Source organism: Nelumbo nucifera, chromosome 3 (assembly GCF_055504915.1).
Source record: "Nelumbo nucifera cultivar China Antique chromosome 3, China Antique-T2T, whole genome shotgun sequence".
Taxonomy (NCBI): domain Eukaryota; kingdom Viridiplantae; phylum Streptophyta; class Magnoliopsida; order Proteales; family Nelumbonaceae; genus Nelumbo; species Nelumbo nucifera.
In genome coordinates this window covers 69,811,394-69,833,677 of record NC_142651.1, presented here as the reverse complement: position 1 = coordinate 69,833,677, position 22,284 = coordinate 69,811,394, and the positions used below count along the sequence as shown (strand labels likewise).

The 22,284-nt window shown below is 39.3% G+C and overlaps 1 protein-coding gene across 2 annotated transcripts in view; it reads right to left on the bottom strand.

Annotated features, from left to right (window-relative positions):
- The window catches only part of LOC104589176 (putative ADP-ribosylation factor GTPase-activating protein AGD13), a 58,861-nt gene that overhangs the window by 16,587 nt on the left and 19,990 nt on the right, over positions 1–22,284 (bottom strand). The gene's annotated exons all lie outside the window — the stretch shown is intronic.

Genomic DNA, 22,284 nt, shown 5'->3' with positions numbered 1-22,284 from the left:
CAAATGGTAGACAAACTTCTCCTGAAGCAACTCTCTCTCGTATTAAGTGCCTGTCAACTTCTATGTGCGTAGTTCTGTCATGTTGAGCAGGATTATGTGCAATGTTGATAGTGGCCTGGTTGTCACAATATAACATCGTTGGCTTCTCACATTCTAAACCCAGTTCTTCTAAAAGTAATCTCAACCATAAAAGTTTTGAAACTCCATGTTCCATTGCCCTGTACTCTGCTTCAGCTAAGGATTTAGCCACTACAGACTGCTTCTTACTCCTCCATAATACAATGTTCCCTGCTACCATAGCACGATAACCTGAAGTTGACCTCTTATCATCAATACATCCAGCCCATCCAGCATTGATGTATGCTCCCAACTTCATGTGTCCATGCTTAGCAAATAAGATACCTTTCCCTGGAGTCCCTTTTAAATATCACAGAACCCACTCAGCCGCTACTAAATGTGTATCTCTGGGAGAATGCATGAACTGGCTAATTACACTAACTGCATAGGAAATATCTGGTCGAGTCATGCAAAGGTATAATAATTTCCCAACCAATCTCTAGAACACTCCCCTATCAGTCAATAGTTCACCATTAGTAGCTGATAGCTTATGATTTAAGTCTATAGGAGTAGAAGTTGGTCGAGAAAAACCCCAAGGCAATGAACAGCCTCTTTCAAGTGCATGTTCATCCTATGCATGAATGATGATTCTTATATATCTATCAAGAATCTAATCATTCATGCATGCATTAGATCAAACAATTCAAGGGCATCAATTCAGATTGAATTGATCACCAACTGAATTGTGCAAGTTATCTCTAACCTTGCATTCAATTTAGTTCTTGAGTAGCAGATCCGAATTTCTAGAATCTCTCTCAAGCACTCTAGAATTTCCAAGAGGTTAGAACAGATCGGCCAAGCTGAATAATGAATGTCTGAATTGCTTGAGAATTCAGACATTACAAATCTCAAATCTGATTCAGATCTGAGATTTGTAAGAGAACAATTCGACCCATCAGTTCTACAATCAATTCTCTTAATCAAGAAACATCAAAACTGGACCTAATCCATTCGAATGATTCAAGAAAACTTAATTACATAATCTGAATTTACAACATTCAATCTCCATTACAGCAAGAAAGAAAGAAAGAAAGGAAGAGAAACTACATGATCTAAAGCTGAATTCGAATTCAAAGAAAACAAAAACTGAGTAAGAATGTAACCTAGATCTCTCAGTCAAGCTTCCCCTCCTTCGAACTCACCTTCTTCTCTCTTGGATACTTGGATCTCCTCAGCTCCTTTTTCTCCTCTTCTTGAATTTCGAACCCAAGGGACTAGAGAGTCTTGAACTTATGCAATTGAACACCTTCCCCCTTCAAGAGACCTCCTTAAATAGGCTTTCAAGGAGTCTAGAGGCCTCTCTTGAAGCTTCTAGAATTGGTTGCCCTTCTCTCCTCTTGAAACTTCTAGAGTGCTGCTCCCCTTTCTTCTCTTGAAGCCTCTAGAAGTTGTCGCCCCTAGCTCCCTTTGGGCTGCACTTTGGGCTGCAACTTAGCGGAATTTTGAGCTGTTTTGGGCTGCAATCTAGGCTGCTCTTGAGCTGAAATGGGCCTCCTCTTTGCTGGGCCGAATTTAGCTTTCTTGCTAGGCTCTCTCTTTGGGTTCTCCCAAAGAGTGTAACATGGGCTACATGGGCCGAGTGATCCTCTATTGCTCTCTTGGCTGGGCTGGGCTAAATTAATTTAATTTTGGCTCTTTTTTTTCTTGTTTCATGCCTTCTTTTTCTTGAAATGGTTTCCCTGAAATATTTCCTGAAATTAAACTAAAAATGGGGTGAAACTCAAACAAACCATCATAAAATCATGCATAAAACTTCATAAATTGTAGGTAAACCATGTACTCATCAAATACCCCCACACTTAAGCTTTTGCTTGTCCTCAAGTAAAGACATCAGCCATAAACTGATCATCCCCCCCTTGATTGTAGAACTGATGGGCCGAATTGTTCTCTTACAAATCCAGATCTGAAATTTCAGATCTGAGATTTGTAATGTCTGAATTGCTTGAGAAAGAATTCAGACATTCATTGTTCTGCTTGGCCGATCTGTTCTAACCTCTTGGAATTTCTAGAGTGCTTGAGAGAGACTCTAGAAATTCGGATCTACTACTCAAGAACTGAATTGAATGCAAGGCTAGAGATAACTTGCACAATTCAGTTGGTGATAAATTCAATTTGAATTGATGCCCTTGAATTGTTTGATCTAATGCATGCATGAATGATTAGATTCTTGATAGAGATATAAGAATCATCATTCATGCATAGGATGAACATGCACTTGAAAGAGGTTGTTCATTGCCTTGGGGTTTCACCAAACCAAGGTCGAATCATACTCTATTCGAATGATCTAAGAGGGCTGATTGTTGAATCATGAATTTGTAATTTTAACCTATTCTCTCAACTTGGATGCAAGGTGTTGAACCAATGCCTATTAGGTAGTTTGTAGTTTAGAATTTCATATTTGAATAAACTGTAGTATTTGGTTAATTAGATAAGAGCTGGCTGGTTTAGTATTAGTAGTTGCTACCTAAATCCTTGTGGGAACGATACTCTACTCATATCTTTATTACTTGAGAGGCTAGTGCACTTGCTAGTGTCACATTTGTAAGACAGTTTTGTATGCCCTTAGCTCCAATCAGTTTTGATGTACTTTTGACATTTAGTGTAAATGAATAAAGTGCATGATTGATTCATGTTGTGTGGTATGTTTCTGTGTAAGACCCTTAAACTGGACACTTAATGAGACTTGTGTTAGTTTAGAATGTTCACAGCCATTGGATAAGTCTGGGGAGATTTATCCTGCCAAGGCTGACATTGGTGTGCTGCCAAATGTTGGGGTGCCCTGTCTCAGCCGCCAGGATGAGACCCAAGGCACATGCAGTGTAGGATTACTTGAATCTTTGAACCGGACCAGAATTCCAGTATTGCTCTGGACCTTGGAGATTGATGGGCAAAACTGGAAAGTTACACCTGACCCCTAGACTCGATTATGATACTGCACTAGGTGTCGGATTAGGCTGTCTTTGATATGCCAATCAGTGAGATCCTTAGCAGGGGTCAAAACCTGGGTATGTTGAGACAGTCTAAGAATTCATCTGAGTGGGTGATCATAGTGACAGGATCAGCCCCTTTGTTGGACAAAGGTAATGATCGGGGAAGCACTCTCTCTGATGGAAACCAAACTGTCGGCAGTTGATTTCAATCGTTGGAATTTTGTTTTACAAAATTTATATATAAGATATATAGATATGTATGGTTTCAAAATGTTTGCAAATGGTTTTAAATCCCGGGATCCATGTGAGCAGAGAGTGCAACACTGTACCTTGCAGCTGAGGGAGAGGTCCTCTCTTGTCGGGCAGTGTTTGATCATTATGGGCTGAGAGGTTAAGTGTATGGCCATTTAGGGTTATACCTGATGGGCTAATCTTGTATCTGCCCACAGTCCCTGGGTTTTTATAAGATAGCTTGACCCTGGGACCACTTAGTGTAAGTGTTGGGCCCATAGAGTCCATGTGATGGGCTCAAGGGGTTCACTGGGCTTTCTAGTGAATTCGGCTAGGCCTTGTAACAAAGGCCGGGCCAAACCCATGTGGTTGATGTGTAGATCAATGCTTGGGTTCCACGCCATACAAAGAAGCCCAACTGGGTAGCAGTTTGGAAGCCTGTTGAGCACTTAATACATATTGGGCCTAAAGCCCATTCGAACTAGTTGATTTAATTACCCACTTAAAGGGGCGGATCTAAGATTAGGGCAAGCCAAAGGATTGGGTCTTGACCCTATCCACTCTTGGAGACCAAATTCAAATAAAGATTTGAATCTGGTAACCTCCTGATAAGATCAGGAGTGGACTGACCTAATTTGCAGATAGGATTAAGATAATTCCCTATCCAAATACAGATTTGGATTGGGATAACTCCTAATAGGATTAGGAGGTTTCTTAATCACTAAGAAAGAGGAGAAACCCTAACCTTGAATTACAAGAATTCGAACCAAGGGTTTAGCAGAAGATCCTCCTGCAATCTGAGATAGGATCTCAGAAACCCTAGAGAGAAGAAAAGCAAATACGCCAACTTCATCTCCAGAGTTCTCCTCCAGCCGCTGCCGCCATTCACTGCCTGGTTCGATCTCTCTGAGAGGGAAAGATCAAGAAGGTGTTCTTGATATTAGTCTTTGCTGAAAAGCTGATTGTGTACGGTGCTCTTCGCTTCCATCGAATTCTTGTGAAGAATTTGGTTTGTAGGACGAACACTGCTGGTTCAGCTCCAGTATCACTGCGTCATCTTCAGTGGGAGCAGATCTTGGGAGTATTCTTTGGGCATGAACACCAACGTTGGGAGATACCGACTCTCCGTATCAGGTATAACCCTTCCCTTTCTCTTTGGTTCAGATCAGGTTCGGTTTTGGTTCGATTAGATCCTTGAATATTGTATTCTAAAATCAGGGAATATGATTCCCAATTGGAAGGGAGGGGAGAAATTTTTGAAATTCGCCCATCCTATTCCGCTGTATTCTTGGCGTCCATACGATGGATCTCTCCCTCCTTTCAACAATGACCCACCAAGTTTTTGGCGCCGCTGCCGGGGATTTATTGTAGCAATATTATGAACCATTGGCCATTGTTAATCTGATTTGTAGCTTTGCATTCATTGCTGGTTTCCAATCGTGCATCTTAGATTTCAGATTTGAAATAGCTTCCATTGATGGAGCCGGTTTTCTTTCTTAATGTTTGATTGCTTCATCTTTGATTTCAGTTTCAATTTAGTTAATGTAGTAAATTTCTGGTTCTATGATTTCAAAAGAAAAAAAAAATGTATAAACATCAAAAGAGTGCAGATCTGATTACTTATACTTGTCATTTCTGAATTCAGCAATCAGATCTGAACTCACATAAAAAAAAAAAAATAAATAAAATATTTTGTTATAGTTCAGTAGTATAGTTGCATTACTTCTTTGTGTTCTAGTTTTATTTCATCTCAAAAAAAAAAAAAAATTTATATCAATGTATGGTTGAATGATGCATAGGCGGTTAGTACAGTTCTGATTGCATTAATTGTGACTTATAGAATTCAGACCTGAACTTATTGCTATAATTGCTTGCATATTTTGTGGTTCATATCTGATCACACTGCTTATCACTTTTGCAATCAGATCTGAACACATAATGAAGCATTTTTGTTCTAACTTGGTGCTTTCAATTCTGAGTTTCAAATTTGAAACACACATCAATTCGGAGATCTAGCAGGTCTGATGGGAAGCAAGTTAGAACAGACCTGATAATACAGACCTGAAACTTTGCTACCATACATAGCCACTGATTTCAGATCTGTATACACTTGCACTCCTTGCTGTGTTTCCATATCAGCCCTGACCTAGCATCAAGTAGCTGTTGTATTTGATTGATTAAGTAGCTGTTGTAATTTCAGCTGCTGTAAAACCTCACAATAACCACTGATTTCAGATTGAGTAGCTGCTAGTCGAAAGAGTGCAGTTCAGATCTGATTACTTTACTTGTTACTTCTGAAATCAGAGATCAGATCTGAACTCATTATTGCTATAGCTTCTGCTCTTTTTGGTCTGCATATCTTATGAAAATAATGTGGCTCAGGTCTCATTACCTTACCTATCACTTCTGCAATCAGATCTGAGCACATACCGAATCATATTTGTTATAACTTGCAGAGTTTCAGATCTGAAATCAGATCTGTATTCACCTCTGAAACCTACTTCAATTCAGAGATTTGGCAGGTCTTATTAAATCAGAATTGAAAGCAAGTTATGACAGATCTGATTTCGGTATATACAGATCTGAAACTTTGCTACCATGCATAGTATAACCACTGATTTCAGATCTGTATACACTCACTCTCACTGCTGAAATCACATCTCAGACCTGAACAAAGTTGTTCTAGCTACTGATTTCAGACCTGTACATTGAATAGAAATAGTATAGCTTCAGTAGCTAGTGATTTCAGCAATAAGAACAGATCGGTACAAGGAGAAAGAAATTTGTAAATTGCAGTAGCTGCTGAAATTTAAGATTTCAGATCTGAATGTGTAAATGATTTATGCATGTACCCTCATAAATTTCAGATCTGAATGTGTAAAAACCATGCACAGCATCTGTACTCAATAAGGTTAGTGGTATGAACTCAGATCTGAATACGACTGTTCTCAGTAGCTAAGATTTCAGATCTGATTTCAGGTCCCTGTAATTAATGGCTGCATGCAAGACATACAAGTTGGAACTTAAAGAAGAAGCTTAAACACAGTTCAATTGATTTGACTTCTACAGTTTATGACAAGCAGACCTGAACTGGAGGAAATTCTTTACGATCCGGAGATTGAAAGGACTCTCCGTATCCGCCTAAGAGCTGCTAGACAAGTCAGACCGGAAATAGAAGAGATGGCTGAACCTAGAACCATGATGAACTATGCCAAGCCCACCCTAACTAGGGCTGCTTCAAGCATTATAAGACCGGCCATTGCTGCTAATAACTTTGAAATCAAGCCAGCCATAATTCAAATGATTCAAAACACAGTTCAATTCTGTGGTATGGCTCACGAAGATCCAAATTCCCATATAGCCAATTTCTTGGAAATTTGCGATACCTTCAAGCATAATGGGGTAAGTGATGATGCTATAAGGCTGAGGTTATTCCCATTCTCGATGAAAGATAAGACCAAGGCTTGGCTAAATTCATTACCAGCCGGATCTATAGTCACTTGGGATGAGATGACTAGCCGATTCCTTTCTAAATACTTCCCTCCCTCGAAAACAGCAAAAATGAAAAATGACATTACCACTTTCTTCCAACAAGAAAGAGAATCTCTCTATGAGTCATTAAGAATCATCATTCATGCATAAGATGAACATGCACTTGAAAGAGGCTGTTCATTGCCTTGGGGTTTCACCAAACCAAGGCCGAATCATACTCTATTCGAATGATCTAAGAGGGCTGATTGCTGAATCATGAATTTGTAATTTTAGCCTATTCTCTCAACTTGAATGCAAGGTGTTAAACCAATGCCTATTAGGTAGTTTATAGTTTAGAATTTCAGATTTGAATAAACTGTAGTATTCGGTTAATCAGATAAGAGCTGGCTGGTTTAGTATTAGTAGTTGCTACCTAAATCCTTGTGGGAACGATACTCTACTCATCTCTTTATTACTTGAGCGGCTAGTGCACTTGCTAGTGTCACAATGAACCACCAACCAAGTTTGCCAATCTCTGCAAGAAGATCAAGAACATACTTCCGTTAAGAAATGAAGATACCATCCTTAGATCTGGCAACTTCATATCCCAACAAATATTTGAGCTCTCCCAAGTCTTTAATTTCAAACTCAGTGTTAAGAATGTTAGACAGTGTATGCCTTTAGCTCCAATCAGCATGATGTACATTATTGTAAATGAATAAAGTACATATTTGATTCATGTTATTATGGTGTGTTTCTATGTAATACCCTTAAACTGGACACATATGAGACTCGTGTTAGTTTAGAATCTTCAAAGCCGTTGGATAGATCTGGGGAGAATAATCTTACCAAGGCTGACACTGGTGTACTGCCAAGGTGGTTGGGATGGCTTGTCTCAGCTGCCAGGGTGAGACCTGAGGTACGTGCAGTGTGGGTTTTCTTGAAACCCTGAACCAGACCAAAATTCCAGTATTGCCCTGGACCTTGGAGATAGATGGGCAAAACTAGAATGTTACACCTGACCCCTAGACTCGATTATAATACTGCACTAGGTGTCGAATTGGGCAGTCTTTGATGTGCCAATCAGTGAGATCCTTAAAAGGGGTCAAAACCTGGGTATGTTGGGACAGTCTGAGAACTCATCTGAGTGGGTGATCATAGTAACAGGATCAGCCCCTTTGTCGGACAAAGTGAATGATCGGGAAAATGCACTCTCTTGTCGGACAAAGTGAATGTCGGTAGTGGATTTCAAATGTGTTTGAAATTTGGTTTAGAAAAATATATTTATATAAAGATATACATATATATATTATGGTTTCAAAATGTTTGCAAAAGGTTTTAGTTCCCGGGATCCATGTGAGTAAAGAGTGCAGCACTGTACCTTGCAGCCGAGGGAGAGGTCCTCTCTTGTCGGGCAATGTTTGATCATTAAGGGCTGAGAGGTTAAGTGTAAGACCATTGAGGGTTATACCTGATGGGTTAATCTTGCATCTGCCCACAATCCTTGGGCCTTCATAAGATGGCTGGTATAACCATTTAGTGTAAATGTTGGGCCCATTAAGAGCCCATGGTGATGGACTCGGGGGTTCACTGTATTCAGCAGTGAATTCGGCCAGGCCTTGTAGCAGAGGTTGGGCTGAACCCATGTGGTTGATGTGTAGATCAATGTTTGTCCCACGCCATACAAAGAGAGCCAAGCTAGCCAACATTAAAAGGAAGTGAGCCTAAAAGCTTAATGGGCCTAAAAGCCCATTTTCAAACTTGGTTAATTGGATTAATTAAATAGAGGCAGATCTGGGTTTGGATCAGCAGATAAGGATAACATGATAACTCTTATACACTTAAAGAGTCTAGATCCAAATAAAGATTTGGATCAGGAAACTCCTAATTTGATTAGGAATAAGTTGATTTTGAACTGCAGATAAGATAAGGGATTATCCTTATCACTTAAAGAGTCCAGATTCAAATAAAGATTTGGATCAGGAAACTCCTAATCAGATTAGGAGGTTGTCTCTTTAAGGTTAAAAATAGAAAGCACGGCGGACTTGAAAAAGACACCAAACACAACACAAAGAGAAGACAACTCAGTTAGACTGATCTTGCCTTCAGTTCTTTTTCTTCTTACTGCCGCCCAACCCTGTTCGATCTCCAGTTCTTGGATCTGATCTTGATATTGTTTCTTGCTAGAAGAAACAATTTTGAAGCTGTGCTCACTACCCCATTCGATTCTTGCTGAAGAATCACAAGTTCTTGGTGAAGAAGTACCTGTTGATCCTGCCTCATCCTAAGCTGTGTCATCTTCAGTGGAGGGAGGATTTGGTACACTCTTTGGGCGTGAACACCTACGTTGGGAGGAACTTTTTGCATGGATTCCATATCAGGTATATCCCTCCCTAATCTTGGTTTCAAATTTGGTCCGGTTTGGTTACAAGAACGAACCTTGAAAATGCAGTTTTCTAAATTGGGAATAGGATTCCCGGATGGGAGTAAAGAAATTTTTGAAATTTTGCCCAACCTTCCTATAGGGTTCGGCCATCCATATGATGGATCTTCCATCCCTTCAAAGAAAACTTTTGAGGTGATCAACTTCCTGAGTATCATCAAACAATAAGAAGGGTTACTAAGGAATCTCTCCTCTTAACAAACAGGGTATGATCCAACTGAGTCTGTGTGTACCCAAAAGTAACAAGAGCAGCCCGAAATTTATCAAATCAGGCTCAAGGAGATTGCTTAACGCCATAAAGGGACTTCTTCAGTTTACAAACCTTCCCTTGCATCTCATTCCCATACACACCTAGAGGTAAAGACATATAGACCTCTTCATGTAGGTCCCCATTCAAGAAAGCATTTTTTACATCAAACTGACGAAGTGGCCAATCAAAAGTAGTAGCTAAAAATAGCAAAACACAAATTGAAGTCATTTTGGCCACTGGGGCAAAAGTTTCTAGATAGTCAATACCATGCATCTGAGTGTATCCTTTAGCAACCAAACGGGCCTTAAATCTCTCAATAGTACCATCTGAATGATACTTAATAGTGAACACCCACTTACAGCCAACCGGTTCCTTTCCTTCAAGCAAATCCACAATTTCCTAGGTATTGTTCTTATGCAAAGCATCTAACTCAGTCATCATAACATCCCTCCATTCTGGTTTGGACAAGGCTTCTGGGACAGATCTGGGAGTTACATGTGTGGAAACAGAGGAAAGGAAGGAATAGTAGGAAGGCTATAGGACAGGTGTTTGGAAATGCAATGAGCAGTACATTTTTGTTTGCCTTTGCGAAGAGCAATAGGGAGATCAAGGTCAGGGAAGGTATCCAAAGTAGTAGAAGAGGGCTGACCTGTTACCTCAGAAGTGAGGGGAGGTCCAAGAGGCTCATCTGAAGGTGTGGAAACAACTTGCATGTCTTTGAGTCTTTGTCTCAGGTACACCTTTGGATAATAGGATAGAAAATGTGAGAGGATGAGCAGGAGGAAGGGGAGCAGGAACATGAGAGGAAGAGCCAATAGAGGTCTCGATTGGTGGAGACTCAATAGAAGATTCAATGGGAATTGGAAGAGGGGCAGATGGTGACAACGCAAGCAACTCCTCTGAATGCTCCCCCTCAGAAGAAGTAACAAAGAAAGGAACAAACTCCACAAATGTGACATCTCTGGAAACAAAGGGAGTTTTAGGCTCAAACTTATGTCTTTGAAGACTGTGAACATTAACATAGCAAGTGCACCCAAATACTTGGAGAGGAAGAGAGAAGAGATCCTCATTTGGAAATAGGAGGCTAAAGGGAGTTTTAAACCCCAGAACCCGGGAAGGCATCCGGTTTATCAAGTATGTAGCTGTAAGGATAGCATCCCCCCAAAACTTAACAAGAACATGAGAAGCAGAAAGGAGGCTCCTTGCAACCTCAACACATGTCGGTTCTTCCTTTCCGCCACTCCATTTTGTTGTGGAATGTAGGAACAAGAACTCTGATGAATAACTGCAAAGGTATTAAAGTAGGAGGAAAGGCTCTTCTCAAAATATTCCTTTGCATTATCAGATCGGAATATTTTGACCCGAGTGTTAAATTGGGTAAGAATAAGTTCATGAAATTTTTGTACAATATTTGACACTTCATCCCGGAATTTCATAAGGTAAACCTAAGTGTAACGAGAGAAATCATCAATAAAAAGGATGAAATATTTGTAACCCCCTATAGCAGGTAAATGATATGGCCCCCACACATCAGAGTGCACAATATGGAAAGGAGAAACTGATCTTTTATTACTCACTGAAAAAGATTGTCTACAATGTTGTGCAAGTTCACATGACTCACAATGAAGACTCGATAGGGATATTCCCTTAAACATTTCTAGAAACAAACGACTCAAAGCTGAAAAAGGCAAATGACCAAATCTTAAATGACATATCATGACTCTATCAACTGACTCTAATGAAATAGGCTCCAAGGCTACTCCACTAGGTGATCCAGGACTTTGATTAGAGACATCCAGCAAATATATCTCATTCGCCTCATGGCCACTCCCAATCGTCCTCTAAGATTTCAGGTCCTGAAAAACACAATAAGTAGGACAGAAAGTTATGCTGGAATGCATTGATTTTGTTAAGCTACTAATAGATAAAAAGTTAGTGCTAAGTTTAGAAACATGAAGGATAGAGGATAATACAAGGGAGTTAGAGGCTCTAATATTCCCCTTGCTAGAGATGGGAGCAAGAGACCCATCGACAAGAGAAATCTTCTCTCTACCAGAGAGGAGCTGGTATGAACAAACAAGGTTAGGTATGCTAGTCATATGGTCTGATGCACCAGAATCTATAATCCAAGGAATTCTGCGATTACCTAAGGTTGTAGCATGATTTGTAGAAGCACAAATACCTGAATGGGCAAAAGCTGATGAAGAGGGGTTGCCTAAGGAGGAAGCTGCAACAGTAGTCTCCAAGTGATTGATCAACCTCCCATATCTCTTAAACTCTGCCTTCATTGCTACCATCTGCTCCACAACAGATTTTTTCTTCACCCTCAGATGCTATAGCAACATTTGCATTCTTGGTCTTTCCAGATTGACCACCTTTCTTAAAGTTGGTGTTGTTCTGAAACCTCTCTGGAAGAAGATCTGGGTGAAGTTTCCAACAAGTATCCTTAGTATGTTTCGGTTTCTTGCAATATTCACATATGACCTCTTTCTTCTCATTTACCCCCTTTGGTTTTATTCCAGCATGTACAAAATGTTCTGAAGGTGGTGGAGCCTGTAGTTGTACCTATCTCCTGTTTTCTTCACTGCTCACCATAGAGTATGCCTGAGCAAGTGTTACTTCATCCTTGGCCAGAATATTTTTCCTTGTAATATCAAATTTAGGGTTAAGTCATGTAAGGAATTCAAACACCTTGTTTCTTTCCACAAATTTCCTGAAAATTTCTGCATCTTTGGTGCTTTCCATTACAACTGCTTCCATAACATCAATCTCCTGCCATAGTGACTTCAACATCGAGTAGTAGACAACTACACTCTTCGCCCCCTGTTTCAAATTTTTCACATCATTCTTCAGTTTGTAAGCCCTTGCAATATTCAATTTCTGAGAGTATGTTTCTGTAACACTATCCCAAATCTCCTTGGCTGAAATCATCCAAAGATAGTGTTGACTTATGTAGGGCTGCATAGAATTTACCAACCACGTAATAATTGTGTAGTTATCCTGCATCCATTTCTCATATGTAGGATCAGTCTCTTCCGGTTTCACCTTATTGCCCGTGAGAAACCCTAGTTTACCTCTACTACAGACATGAATTTTATAGATTGTGCCCAAGCTAAGTAATTTGTTCCATTAAGTTTAAATGTAGTCACCCCCGTCAGAATGGAATCTACGAGACCAACCCCCGACACCAAGATCTGCTTCATTGCACATCCAGAATGCTCCATCAATCAAACCAAAATCAAAAAACAATGTTTTCAACCTTTATAAACCTAACTGAGGTCAATCCAGTATTTAATAATCCCAAAACTACTGTATCTGGCCTCCGGGGAGAGAGAGATGTAGTCGCTTAAACCAAAGCTATCCAAACCACTTCCAACTGCAACCACCTACTTTTGGTGATAAAAAGGAACCCTCCAATCCTTGAGCGCCACACCTAAACAATCTCTTTATCGTGTAACTAGAAGCTCTCTAGCTGACTAGGGTTTTGGGAAAAAATTCTGCAATCCCACTTTCTTAGCAATCTATAGCCAGATTCTGACTCTCTAAACCCTCTACCAACTACCAACTCTACCAACTAGGCAAACAAGTTCTCTGAATGATCATCAATTTATCTCTCCATACACCTTTCGATTAGAAAAAGATATGGGAAAAGAAAAGAAAAAAAAGATAAAAGCAAAGGAAGGCTTGCTCTAATACCAAGATGTGATTCAGACCAAATAAAAAAAGGTAGAATAATTTTGATTATAGCAAAAGAAGTAGAGAAGAAGAAGATGGCAAGAAGAAGATGAAAGAACGGAGAAGAAGGGAGAAAGAAGGAGGAGTTGATAATCCCCTCTTTTCCCACACTAATCTTTTATTAATCTTACTTAAGTTATATAATTTACAAGTTTGCCCTTAAGTAGGCGTCCACCTCGTCAGCATACTTAGAAAACATAAACAAGAGTTAAAGGCCCATTAAGAACAAATAACAAGAAAGAACTAATAAATAATACACTAATGGGCTAGGGCCCACTCGACCTAGTCTCTCTACAATCATCAAAGGTAAAGTTTGAGAATAGACTCAAGGCCCTAACCCAATGTGCCACCCTTACCACAACCCCTTCTATCAAAGCTTCCTTGTTTCGCTTCTTCTCTTGAAAAATTTTAAGATTTCTTTCCTCCCATATTGTCCAGATCATTGCTGCACTCATACATCTCCATAATACTCTTCCCCCTCTTCGGCCATCTAAAAGTAGAAGGATCAAACAAGCTGTCCAAACTATTTGGGGTGTTCCACCTGTAACCAAAGAGTGAGAAAAACCAATCCCAAATACAGCAAGCAAAAGGACAGGAAATAAGAATATGATAAGCAATTTCACCATTAAATTCACACAAATAACACCAGTTTGGGACAGGCACCAGCCTGGTCTCTCTCTGTAATAAATCGCAAGTATTAATAGCATCATGGAACACCTCCCAACAAAAAACACCCACCTTTGGAGGGATACGACTACACCAAATCTCTTTAGCTGGGAAACGTGAAGGAGAATGAGCAGAAGAGGACAAAGACTGAAAAAAGGAGGCACAACTGAAGACCCCAGAAAGGTGTAGAATCTAGAGACTTCTATCCCCTTTACTAGTATCAAAGAAGACTCTATCGAGAACTTTTGGAAGGTTGGAAACAAGGCCCGATTCTGAATCTTCAGGCATATACACAGACCCAAATTCCACCAAAAACTAGAAGAAGGCAAGGGGACCAAAAACTCTGAAATGAGTTTGCCTCTAAAGGAGGAAAGGGCAATAAGTGAAGGGAATAAATCCTATAGAGGAGCTTTACCCATCCACGAGTCTTCCCAGAACTTTATCCTTGTTTTAATATTTCAGACCTTGTGTTGCAGTCAGAGATTGAAGAGAGCATAGTTTTCAAGGCGCCAAGGCAAGGCTAGGCAACAGGGGAGGCCTTGTCGCCTAGTCACCTAGGCATGGATTTTTTCAAGTAAAAAACATATATCCTAGGGTAGTTCCCTACGCTCCATAACCATATTTCCTTAACAATTATCCATAATTTTCAAAAGAAAAGTATAAGCTTTTCATGTTGAAGTATAGAAAATCAACATATTCATAAGAAAAAAAAAAAAGAAAATTCCAAAAATATGGGGGCTGAACCCCTATTTGTTATAGGGAAAGAAGAAAAGAAAAAAGTGGAAGAAGATAATGTACTTATTAGGTAAAATTTTAAATTCTTCCTTACTTATTGGTTCAGGTACTGAAGTCTTTGAGGGTTAAATACAATATTTAGCAATGTTTGTGTTGATTAAACCCTAACAAATATGAAAATAATAAAAATGGGATTAGTATATAAACATACAAAATGAATGTTTTAGTCTAATAATATCTATTTTATAATTATAATCTCAAAAAATTAAGAGTATAAAAGTATTTTATAACACTATACAAAACTGCTTGGCGATTAGGTGAGGCAAACCACCAAGGGCACCTTGTCACCTAGGCGCCCGCCTAGACATCGCCTGACAACTATGGCAAAGAGAAGAGAAAAAGAAAGAGGGAGAGAAAGAGAGAAGAGAGGAGAAGAAGAGAGAATGAAATAATAATGGTCTAAACTAGAGAGTCCAAGCTTATATAGATATGCTAAGATTACAAAGACCTAATATACACCTAACTAAGTGTAAGGACATGTAAATTAAAGTAAGACAAAAGTGACAAAGCACAACTTAATAAAGAGATAAAAGACTAAATTAACCATGTTTAGCCAACTCTAACAATTCTATTACCTAAGTTGAGATCAAACCTGATATGATTGAGGAACAATGGAAGAACTTTATGGATAGATTTTCAAAGAGCAGCACTAGACACTCTCCTAGAAATTATAACATCCCAACCATTCTCTGAGAGCCAATGAATGCTAGCCACCACCTTATGCCATAGTTTATCTGATTCCCGCAGAAATCTCCAATGCCATTTTCCTAACAGCACCAAGTTCTTCTATTTTATCCTTCCCCTAAACCACCAAATTCCTTCCTTCTACTCACTAGCTCCCAAATAATTAGATGAGCTTTCTTTGCCTTTCCCAGTTCCCATAGAAAATCCCTTATTATTTTCTCTAACATTTTAACTATGGCTTGAGGCATGCTGAACACCAACAAGTAATAACTAGAAGGTTTGCTAGAGTGGACTTAATAAGTGTTATCCCCCCCCAACGAGATATATATTTCCTATTCCACACAACAAGCTTATTTTCAAACTTCTCTACTATTGGATTCCTAAAAGTCAAGGATCTAGGTTTGACACCAAGAGGAAGTCCTAAATATTTCAGAAGCCCAACACTTTATAAGCACCCTAGTTCCCTTGCCCATAAATCTAATTCCTCTTCCCCCATATTGATTCCAACAACCACACTCTTATTAAGGTTCACCTTTAGGTTTGTCACCTTTTCAAACATACTCACCAACAACCTTAGATTCCTAGCTCTATTCCCCCCCACCCTCATTTTCACAGAAAAAGATAATGTCATTTGCAAAGTGTAAATGAGTTACCATTATACTAACTCTTCCTATTCTCCAACCCTTTATTAGACCCACCTCATTAGCTTTTGAGATCAATCTACTAAACACCTCTACTATGAGAGTGAACAGAAAGGGGGATAGTTTTGGAAAGATTCATAGAGATTAGCAGGGTGGAAGAGGAACTACATCTCACTAGTGTGAGTTACCACTAGGCTAGAAAATCTGCCAGTGTACTTCTTTTCTCTACCTTCCAAATGCCTGCCAAGTGTAGAGACAGTGACAGTGAGGGTTAAAATTGTAAATTTACTTCTTGTTGTACATATTTCTTCATTCTTTTATTTTGCATTGTACATATTGTATCTTAGGGACAGATTTTTCCTTTTACTTTTAATTAATATAAATACATTTTCTCTTGATGTGGTTGACTCAGACACACCACGAATCTGTTCACATTCTATTATTCGAACTGTACCAACATGTTATCAGAGCAAGTTCGATCCTTTTGCCATTGATTTCAGCTCTTTTTTCTCTTGTGTTGGGGATTGATTTAGTCCTTCCTTTTTGTCTATTTACACTGGTATTGCTCATCTTCTTGGACTGTTTCGATTAGAACAAGGAGATCTGATTTTTCTAGACTGGTATGCCATTTAGGTGGCATTTGATAAATCTGAAATCTGAAAAGTTAAAAAGATATTAAAAGTGTCTGAAATCTGAAAAGAAGCATAGATGCTTTTCTACTTTTTAGAGGCTTTGATATGATAAGGTTGTTTGTGTTGGATCAAACCTTTAGAGACAAATAGTTGAACCTAACTTTTTAATATTGGTATAGAGGCAAATTCAATGCATAAAATGCAGAAAATTTTCATAAAAAATGCATGAAAATGCAGAAAAATTGCAAAAAAAATTGCATGAAAATATATAATCATCTAAAATTGCAGGAGTTTTAGAAAATGCAGGAAAACATAGAAGTTTTGCCAAAAAATTACACAAATTGCAAAAAAAATTGCAAAAAAAATGCAGAAATTTTGCAGAAAATTAAAAAATTTGCAGAAAAATGCCAAATGCAGAATTGTGAAGAATGAATTGTTCAAAAATATATAATCATCAAAGTGGTTAACTCAAATTTTCAGGATAATCACATTCCTTTGCAGTATCAACAGAAGATCTACCTATGGTATTACAGGATTTACTCAAGATCTACCTACGAGACTGGAGCTCCGACCACAAACCCACTTCGATAGGAATTTCATTTTTACATGTCTGGTTCGGTTTGAATAGTAACAGTTCCAATTTGTACTTGGTAATTTAAATTGTTCAATGAAGATCAAATTGCCAAAAGGTAAGTGCAAGTGTTTGAAGACAGGTACATGCATACTACCCATTGGTATCAGTGGTGGTCTCCAATTTTACCATTCAACCTTATATACCAAAAGCCAAAAAAGTGACTTGATAAATCCTGTTTGTAGACCACCAGTTGCCTATGGGATTATAGGTACCCGCATACAACCGTGGATGAAAGGTTGAAACCAGGGAGAGAGAGATTGCAGAGTTCAAAGAGATTGATAGAGGACTTACTGATAGAGGTGAAAGATTGCAGAGTTTGAAGTTCAGGGGTCTCTGGTTTGTCCTGCGACAGTGGTCATAGGAAATGTGATCGAATAAATCTAGAAGCCTTCTGCTCTACAACGAACTCTAAATGGCAGAGGTGAAACCGTGAAAGACTAATCGCAGTTCTCCACCTAGGCGTTGCCTAGGCGTGTAGGCGCTTTTTGGGTCTCGCCTCGCCCAAACGCCATATGATGTTTCTATAACAATTGTAATTTTTTCATATTTAATACTTTTTTATAATTTAAGTCTATAATATAAATATAGACATGATGCACCAAATCATTATTTTTATTTCTTTTATATTATAATAAACTTTTTAAAAGTTTCTTTTCCTTTTAAGGTTTATAATAGATAAAATATTCGAAGATGAGTTCTATCAGATGAATTAAGAGATATCCTCGTCAAGTTCCAAGTGTGAATGTCTTTGAAAAAGAAAGGCAAATCGATCACAAAGGTATGCTTTTCATTCTTCTTCAGCAACAAAAAACAGGGGCTCCACCCCTTCTTTTTCTTGTTTTGGAACAAAAACAGGGGCTCCACCTCTTATTTTTTCCTCCTCCTCTCTTCTTCTTCTTCTTCTTCTTCTTCTTCTTCTTCTTCTTCTTCTGCTGCTGCTGTTGCAGTGCTGCTGGAACAAAAAAACAGGGGTTCCGCCCCTTCCTTTTCATTTTTTTGGAACAAAAACAGGGCCTCCGCCCCTTCTTTCCTCCTCCTCCTCTCTTCTTCTGGAACAAAAAATAGGGGTCTGTTCCTTTTTCCAGAAGAAAGATAGGGCTCTGCCCTTCTGTATTTCTATTTCAATGGCAAAAATTGGGGTTCATCCCATTTTTATTTTATTTTTATTTTAGACATTAAGCAATGCCTAGGGGCCTGCCTAGGTAACCAGGCGACTAAACGCTCCCCTGTCGCCTAGGTTCGCCTTGGCACCTTGAAAACTATGCTATAGGGTTTCTTCAGGTTCTCCATTGCCGTCTACCATCCCGTTCGATGGCAACAGATCCAACGGGCTTCTATCAAGAATGGGGGTATAATATGTCATTATTAAAAATATTGAGGATATTTTAGACTTTCAGCCAGGTCCAAAACGCATCTAACCGCACTCAGTGCCTGGCTTGGGTCTTACGATTTTAAATCTGAAAATGCATTTCAGATCCTTTTTTCCATACTCAAACCCAAACATAGGTGGCATCTGAAAAGCAACATTTTCAGACTTCAGAGGTCTGAAAAGTGTTATCAAACACCACCTTAGGTCAATATTTTTCAGATTTCTCTCAAGTGAATGATCTGTTTGGGCTAAGATTTTAGATCTTGTGTCGCCCCAGGATGCTCTTTCAGCCCCTAAATTTTTGTGAAGATCGGATGTCTTTCTATGGTGTTATCAAACACAATCTATCCCCAAATCCACATTTCCTTAGCACTTCTAATAGAAAATCCCAATCCACTGAGTCATAGGCCTTCTCAATGTCCAGCTTACAAATAAAACCTTGATTACCTTATCTCCTCATTTCCTCCACACATTCATTTGCTATAAGGATCTGATCTATAATTTGCCTATCTTGGACAAAAGCACCTTGGGTTTGAGTAATGAGAGACGAAAGAACCTTTTTAATCCTTAAAGAAAGCACTTTTCACACAATCTTATAGATGCTAGTCACCAAACTAATCGGCCTGAAATCTTTATGGTGTTTAGCATCTGATCTCTTTGGGATGAGAGCTAAGAAAGTGGCATGAACTCTGCAACTAATCACATGGTTGTTTTCAAACCCCTAAACACCTCAAACAAATCTTCTTTAATAATGTCCCAACACTCTTGATAGAAAGCCACGGTAAAACCATCTAGTCCAGATTTTTGGCCACAAAATTTCTACTCCTTCAACCTCAATCTTGGCCACAAAATTTTTTCTCCTTCTCCCATTGGCCATAGCATGAAAGAACTTGGTATTCCCATCCCCTTCTTTGATCCATTGATGCCTAGATTTTTGCCTCCAAGATATCTCTTCCCTTAATAGGACCTCTTCCAAATCCTTCTTCAACTTCCATCTCAATTCTCTTTCTTGTGCACTCATGGTCCGTTGATGTTCCTTTAAATCTAAATCCTCGATTTGGGCTGTCAATCTGGCTTTTAACTCTTCCAATCTCCCAAATTCCTCTCTGTTCCAATCTCTTATTTTGGATCTCAGACTTTTTAATTTCTTGTGGAATCTAACCCCTTTCCACTTAACTCCCCTAATCTCTTCTCTCCACCACTCCTTCACTTTATGCACAAAGTCCGGGTGTGTCAACCACATGTTATCGAACCTAAAGGGTTTAGGTCCAATCCCAAAAGTCTCTTGGCCTAGCTCTATAGGGCAACGATCCGAGGTAACTCTAGGCAGAGCATAGGGAACTCCTGTTTTGAACAAGATGAATTCTCTTGGAAATTGGACCAAGTGAAGCTAGCTTGTAGCATAGGGAACTCCTTCAAAGTACAACTGTTGATAAATTCATTGAATCTCCTCATGCTAATTGTCGTAGATTGTTGGGGATTATTTGACTCATTAAGAAACCTTATTACATTGAAATCTCCACCCAAGCACCAAAGGCCTTCCCAAAGTCCTTGAATTCCATAGAGTTCTTCCCATAGCTCATTCCGCTCTCTATAATTATTCAGCCCATACACATTGGTTAATACCCAAACGAAACCATCTTCCACCATCCTGAACTTTAGTGACACAGAAAAATTACCTATCAGCTCCTCTAATGGTTCTACCACATCCTCTCTCCAAAGAGTAATTATCCCCCCAGAGGCTCCCCAAGAGGGAGTTGAGCACCAACTCACACCTCTTGCTTTCCACACACTTCTAACCCATTTTCTGTCTAGATTAGCTAGTTTGGTTTCTTGTATCAATACAATGTCAGGCCTTTCCTTCTTTAAAAGATCTTTTATCACCCTCCTTTTTCTTGCACTTCCTAGACCCCTCACATTCCAGCTAATGATGTTCATCAACTCGATTGTAGAAAGATACCCTCCACACCTTCCATTTTCCTTCACTTTAGAGCCTTCCTCCTCTCCCCTCTTCCACTAAATTCTAAGCCCCCTTCTATGTCTGAAATTAATCTTTCAACCTCGGACCTTTTCTTTTTCTTTTTGCTTTTGTTAATTGTTTCTTTTCCTAACATCACTCATTTACCCCGTCCTTTCTTCTCACAACAATTACTCTCTAGGGGTTCTAGTTTTTTTGGTGTTGCCTCCAACAACTCCTCTATCTGTTTATATTCCTCCAACAAAACATCGATTTGCTCCCAAATTCTCTCCACTTCCTCCACCTGTATTTTTTCTAACAACGAAACTTCTCCCTCTGTTTCTGACTTCGCCCTTTTTTTTTTGATGAATATTTCTGACCTCACCCTTTCAACTTCTATTCCTTCACCTCTGGCTGTTCTCTCCAGTTGTGATGCCAAGATACCTGTTTCAGGCACAAAACCCCGATTAGTAACAAAACCTGAATGGACAAACATACCTGGCCTGATAGGAGGGGAAAAGTCAACAGGTTGTGTTGGGATATCAGTAATAGAATTCTGACCAGAACTCCTTCCCTCTGTTTGATTTGGTTGTTGGGGTAAACTTGGTTCAATCAAAGCCTTATCAGTCCCTACATCTGGGGGAGACTTTGGTATAGTTTCCTTTCTGGGTGTTTTCTTGTAAACCTTCAAAGAAGAATCCTGCCTCTCCAAGTCGAAACTCTTTACCTGCCTGTTTTCTGGAAAGGATTTGTTTGCAAGAATGGGTGTACCCTGGTCATCCTTTAAAGCTGCTGCTAAGTTCCCTTCATCAGTTGTTGAAGTTTCTAACTTGTTAGCCTCGTCTTCCACCTTATTTCACTTCTCCCCTTTTCCACAACCTTCCAAAACACATATTTCTTCCACTGGGAACAGAATAGCAGTGTTTAAGCTTTCATCTTCTCACAAGTCCTTAGAATCTTTCAAATTTACACTTCCTATACTGATCGTGTTGTCTGTGTCTGAACCAAAGTCACTTTCAGCTTCAGATGGCATCTCTGTATCCAGGTTTTCCAGGTCCCACCTTCGAACTGACCTTGGATTGCGACGATCATTGGAAGGTTGCGACAAATTTCTCAAAGGAACCCACTGTAGCGAACTTGTTCTCTGGTTCGACTTCTTTGAAGCCTTAGAGGAGCTCAAAGAGGACGATGCTAGATGAATAAACTTGTCTAGAATCAGTCCATCCTCAATCACATGAGGTTTTAAAACCTCATGTGACAACTGAAAACATGGGCCAAATTCTGTTGGTCTATTTCCTGTTTGAGAAGGCCCACACGAATTGTTAAGTCCAGCCCCACTTAACTGTTCAGTCACGTGAGTTTTTAAAGAGCCACCCCTTTCAGCTTGACCCGACGGCTCTACCCCTTTCAAATTGCCTCAAACTTTATTCGTTCCTCATCTTATTACCAATTTAATATTTGTTGGTCAACTTGTTATGCAAGTGGCTGTGGATATTTCTCAAGGAGAAAGAAAGCTTATGGCATAGAGTAATAGGAAGTATATATGGATTGGCAGCAAATGGATGGGATGCTAGTCTTGACCCTAGGGCTTCTTGTTTCTGCCCATGGAAAGACATCGTTGGTGTTCTGCCCAATTTTTCTCCTTTCATCAGGTATGATGCTTGCTTGGGTAATAAGGTTCTTTTTTGGGACATTTAGATTGGGGACTATCCTCTAAAGGATAGATCCC